At 42.2% G+C, this 5,561-nt stretch overlaps 1 non-coding gene across 1 annotated transcript; it reads right to left on the bottom strand.

Annotated features, from left to right (window-relative positions):
• Positions 1-152: 152 nt before the first annotated feature.
• Positions 153-259, bottom strand: LOC129549106 (U6 spliceosomal RNA). Its single transcript, XR_008684470.2, has one exon. It is a non-coding gene; the product is annotated as a U6 spliceosomal RNA (small nuclear RNA).
• Positions 260-5,561: the final 5,302 nt, after the last annotated feature.

Here is a 5,561-nt window from a genome sequence, read left to right as displayed (position 1 = left end):
ATCTATTAGTGTCCTCTTTGATTACTTTCACTAGTGTTTTATCGTTTTCTTTGTACAAGTCTTTTGTTTCCTTAGGTAGATATATTCCTAAGTATTTAATTCTTTTCATTGCAACAGTGAATGGAGTAGTTTCCTTAATTTCTCTTTCTATTTAAAATACAGACCGCTTCACGAATCTGCGTGTCATCCTTGCGCGGGGGCCATGCTAATCTTCTCTGTATTGTTCCAATTTTAGTATATGTGCTGCCAAAGCGAGCACTCGATCATCTTGAGTGTCATCATTAACTTTTTAAAAATTTATTTTATTTTAGATCTCCTTTTCCCAGGCTTCAAGTTTGAGTTCTTTCTTCCTTTTCTTTTCTGCCTCCTAAATTCATCCAGTGGTTTATGTAAGTTTCGTATAGGGTGAGATTTATGCTGAATTTTCTTTTTGATTGTTTGTTTGTTTTTCCTCTGATGGGCAAGGCTGAGTGAGGTGGTAATCCTGTCTGCTGATGGTTGCGTTTGTATTTTTGTTTTGTTTTTTTGTTTAGATGAGGAGTCCTGCACAGGGTGCTACTGGCGGTTTGGTGATGCTGGGTCTTGTACTCTAGAGGTTTCCTTAGTATGAGTTCTCACTATTTGATACTTCTTAGAGTCAGTTCTTTGGTAGCCTAGGGCCTTGGAGTCACTGCTCCCACTCCAAAGGCTCAGGGCTTTGTCTCTAGTCAGGAATGAAGATTCCACAAGTGCTTTGTTATGGCATTATTTGAGATTGAAATAAATACCCAAAAGTGAGAAACTGAAGACCTATCCCAGACAAATGGCAGTTACAAAATCAGGAAAATAATAATTAAATTAATTGAATATACACATATACATATACACCCATAAGAAAAATCAAAACAGTCCAACTAAAGTAAAGCACAGTAGAGTGACATGGTGAACAAAGGAAACAAAAAATTATATCTACCAGTTAAGAGCAAATCTAACTAAAGCACAAACTGGGAAACAAAACTAAAGCAGGGTTCCAAGTAGGGAATAAAGCAATGAAAACAAAACTAACAAATATGCTGAAAGAAAAGGAAAGAAAGAATATATATTCAAAGTTAAATAGAAGTAGATCGGGAAGATTTATATACATTAAAGATTAACTACATTGGGAAAAGAGCAGTAGGAAAAGCACAGGAATAAATGTAGAAAATAATAATAATAGGTTTTTAAAAATTAAAATTAAATTAAAAATAGAAAAAAGAAAAAAAAGAGAGAAAACTCCATAGAATTGCAAAAGAACAATGTAGAGGCAGAGGATTATAATAACAATAAAACATGTGGCTGAGAAAAAAAAAAGCTCAAAACCTTGATTAGATTTTATAGTGCCAATAAAACTGACAATTACAACAGGGGGGAAAAAGGAAAAAAAAAACCCAATGAATCTAAAGAACAAGTAAAAATCGCAAGAATAGTAAATGTTTTCCTTGAGTCGCTTCTGTCAGAATCCTTTCTCTTGCTGGGAGTCACAGTCTGCCTCAACTTCCTAGTTTGCCCTTCAACACTGTGCTGGTTCTGGACCTGCTGTGGGAGCAACTCAGATTCTAATCTGGTCCTACTCCTGTGTATTGTCCAAGGTCCACAGCTATCAGAACTAATGTGTTTTCTTTTGTGGGAGGCCTCAATGTTCTTTTATATAGTCCATAGACACAGAGTTTGCCTTGTCGAACATGTGGATTTAATCCGCAGCTTGTACAGCTGATGGGAAGGTTTTGGGTCTTCTTCCTTAGCCACTTTGCCCCTGGGTTTCAATTGTGGCTGTATTTCTACCTCTGCACGTAGGTTGTCCACTGGGGGTTGCTCCCGAGGCTGCCCTGGAGGACTTGGGTCTTCCCCAGTGAGGTTCAGGTGTGGAGATGGTGCATCTGCTTGGGCTGCAGGGGTTCTGGCAGCACCAGGTACTCAGGGGAGTTGGTGGCTAGGACAGCAGGAAATATAGTGCTCTAGAAGGGCATGGCAACCAGTATTGGCCAATACATTCCAATATTTTTGCCTGGAGAACCTCCCCTACCCCCACAACAGAGAAGCCTGGCAGGTCACAGTCCTCAGGGTCGCGGAGAGTTGGACATGACCAACGTGACCTGCATGCATAAATGAAAGACTTTTTTTGCCTGTGGCAGCTCTGCCCCAGTGAGGCTTGGGCATGAAGGTGGCACAGCTGCTTGGCTTGCAGGGACCGTGGTGGCACCACGTGTGCAGGGACACGGACTACCTCTGCCACAGAAGTTATGACCTTATGCTACTGCTGCTGCTGCTAAGTCGCTTCAGTCGTGTCTGACTCTGTGTGACCCCATAGATGGCAGCCCACCAGACTCCCCTGTTCCTGGGATTCTCAAGGCAAGAGTACTGGAGTGGGTTGCCATTACCTTCTTCGATGGCCCTATAAGAGTCTTTTTTAAAGCCTCTGGTAGCTGGTGATCAGAAGGCCTCTTTGATCAGTATTTCTCTGTAGCTCTGCCCATTCAGGCACTTAGAGGGCTCCCTTGCCTGGGTCCTTCTCTGTTGTTCAGCCTGTCAGGCACTTAAAGTGGGGTCCTACTCTTGTAGTTCAGTGCCTCAGGGGTTTGATGAGCCAGTCTGTCTGTTTTTCAGCTGCAGATGCTGGCCTGTGGGGATAGAGAGGCTATGGTGATGGTTTCACCCCCTAAGCATAACTCAGCAGTATCACCTTGCTTCCAAGGCTGCTTGGCTTTCCTCCACAGGCATTTCCCAGCACAATATTCTCCATCACATCCCCTTGATACATTTCTCCACATTCAACAGCAGCCCTTGCTCTGGGATTGCTCAGTTCAGTTCAGTTCAGTCGCTCAGTCGTGTCCGACTCTCCGCGACCCCATGAATCACGCTCCCCAGTCCCTAAAACCCAGCACCCAGGTTCTTCACCTTCTAGGCTGTATCCCCATCTGGGGTTTGTATGGCTGCAGCAAGGACTGTCTGATTCTCATCCCATTTAGGCTCCCACAGATAAGCTGTTTCACTCTTAGCCTTAAATGTTTTTCCTCTGACTCAGACAGACAGTTGCCCCAGTGTGGGGATCAGATCCCTGCTTCAGTTCCCCCACCTGCAGAGGGCAGGTCCAGTCTTACTAACACTCCTGTTTTTCTTTCTAGTTTCTTCATCCTACCGAGTTTTGCATGATTCTACATATTATTTACCACTGGTCAGGTACTCCCGTCTGCTCTCAGCTGGTGTTCTGCATGCACTCTGTCTGAAGTCATATTCCTGATGTATCCGTGGAGAGAGATGTACTCCACATCCACCTACTCCTGTGCCATCTTGTTCTCCCTATTACCAAGAGCCAGGAACTGTGCTAAGAAACAAGTAGGCGGCATTTAATTTAGTTTTCAAACAAAGCAGATATTTAAGTTTTGTTTTTCAGAGAGCTGGATAGTAGAATGGATTATCCCCAGGTCACACAGCAAGTAAGAAAGTGAAAGTGAAGTTGCTCAGTTGTGTCGACTCTTTGCCACCCCATGAGCTGGGGTCTACCAGGCTCCTTCATCCATGGGATTCTCCAGGCAAGAATACTGGAATGGGTTGCCATTTCCTTCTCCAGGGGATCTTCCCGACCCAGGGATCGAACCCAGGTCTCCCGCATTGGAAGCAGAAGCTTTTAACCTCTGAGCCACCAGGGAAGCCCAGCAAGTAAGAGGTTGAATTAAAATTTCAATTCTCTACTGTCTAACTTAGTATCATAATCATTAAGAATTATGAAATCATGAAATTTGGAAACTGGAATAAATGTTAAAGGTAATTTAATCCAACCAGGTGATTGCATCTTTAAGCAATATTTGCTAAGCAATTGACCAAGCCCACGGCAACATTTTGACTATAAGATCACGGTGTGTCTGGTTATTGGAATAATAAACCTTTGTTGTGAAACCGAATATTTCTCCTTACTGTTTCAAGCAGTTTGTTTTACTTTAATCTCTTAAGACATACAAAGATATACCTCTAAAATAAGTCCATATGTTTAACAGTGCAATGACTGTCACGTGCCACGTGCAGTTTTACTCTGCTAAAAAATATCTTCAGTTACTTCAGCCATTCTAAAATGACCATATTTCTAGATCATTTTTCTGAAGTTGTCCAGTATTTCCCTATCACATAAAGTATTGTACCTCAAATTGAGCACACTTGTCCAAATATTGATTGAGCATTAAGTAGGAACGTGAGTTTCCACTTTCTGCGATCGACTAATCTTCATAAATTTAAACTTAAAAACACACTGGTCTTTAAAAAAATACACTAGTTAATGTAACTGCTGACTAATATTAATTAAAATTTCTACTTATATTTTGTATGTACTCTACTAATTCATATCCCCACCATCTTTGAATTCTATGGAGAAAATATGCAAAATGCATGATTATTTTAAAAAGCACATCATAAATTGCCCTTCAGTTCAGTTCAGTTCAGTCGCTCAGTCGTGTCCGACTCTGCGAACCCATGAATCACAGCACGCCAGGCCTCCCTGTCCATCAGCAACTCCCGGAGTTCACTCAAACTCATGTCCATCGAGTCGGTGATGCCATCCAGTCATCTCATTCTCTGTCGTCCCCGTCTCCTCCTACCCCCAATCCCTCCCAGCATCAGAGTCTTTTCCAGTGAGTCAACTCATCGCATGAGGTGGCCAAAGTATTGGAGTTTCAGCTTTAGCATCAGTCCTTCCAATGAACACCCAGGATTGATCTACTTTAGAATGGACTGGTTGGATCTCCTTCCAGTCCAAGGGACTCTCAAGAGTCTTCTCCAGCACCACACTTCAAAAACATCAATTCTTCAGGGATCAGCTTTCTTCACAGTCCAACTCTCACATCCATACATGACCACGGGAAAAACCATAGCCTTGACTAGAAAGACCTTGGTTGGCAAAGTAATGTCTCTGCTTTTTAATATGCTATCTAGGTAGGTCATAACTTTCCTTCCAAGGAGCAAGTGTCTTTTAATTTCCTGGCTGCAATCAGCATCTGCAGTGATTTTGGAGCCCAAAAAAATAAAGTCTGACACTGTTTCCACTTTTTCTCCATCTATCTCCCATGAAGTGATGGGACCAGATGCCATGATCTTTGTTTTCTGAATGTTGAGCTTCAAGCCGACCTTTTCACTCTCCTCTTTCATTTTCATCAAGAGGCCTTTGAGTTCCTCTTCACTTTCTGCCATAAGGGTGGTGTCATCTGCATATCTGAGGTTATTGATATTTCTCCTGGCAATCTTGATTCCAGCTTGTGCTTCTTCCAGCCCAGCGTTCCTCATGATGTACTCTGCATATAAGTTAAATAAACAGGGTGACAATATACAACCTTGACGTACTCCTTTTCCTATTTGGAACCAGTCTGTTGTTCCATGCCCAGTTCTCACTGTTGCTTCCTGACCTGCATACAGGTGGTCTTCAAAAACCATTATTATATTTTGGAAATATGAATAATTATTTGACTTCCAGTACTTCAACCATGAAGCTCAAATCGCCTAAACCATTCTTAGTGCACTGCTCCTGGGGTCACAGAGTTGGAATATATGACTTAAATATA

The sequence above is a fragment of the Moschus berezovskii genome, chromosome 25 (genome assembly GCF_049115385.1).
Source record: "Moschus berezovskii isolate FMDL1 chromosome 25, NW_MosBer_1.0, whole genome shotgun sequence".
In the NCBI taxonomy this organism is placed as follows: Eukaryota; Metazoa; Chordata; class Mammalia; order Artiodactyla; family Moschidae; genus Moschus; species Moschus berezovskii.
This window is presented reverse-complemented; position numbering and strand designations above follow the sequence as displayed.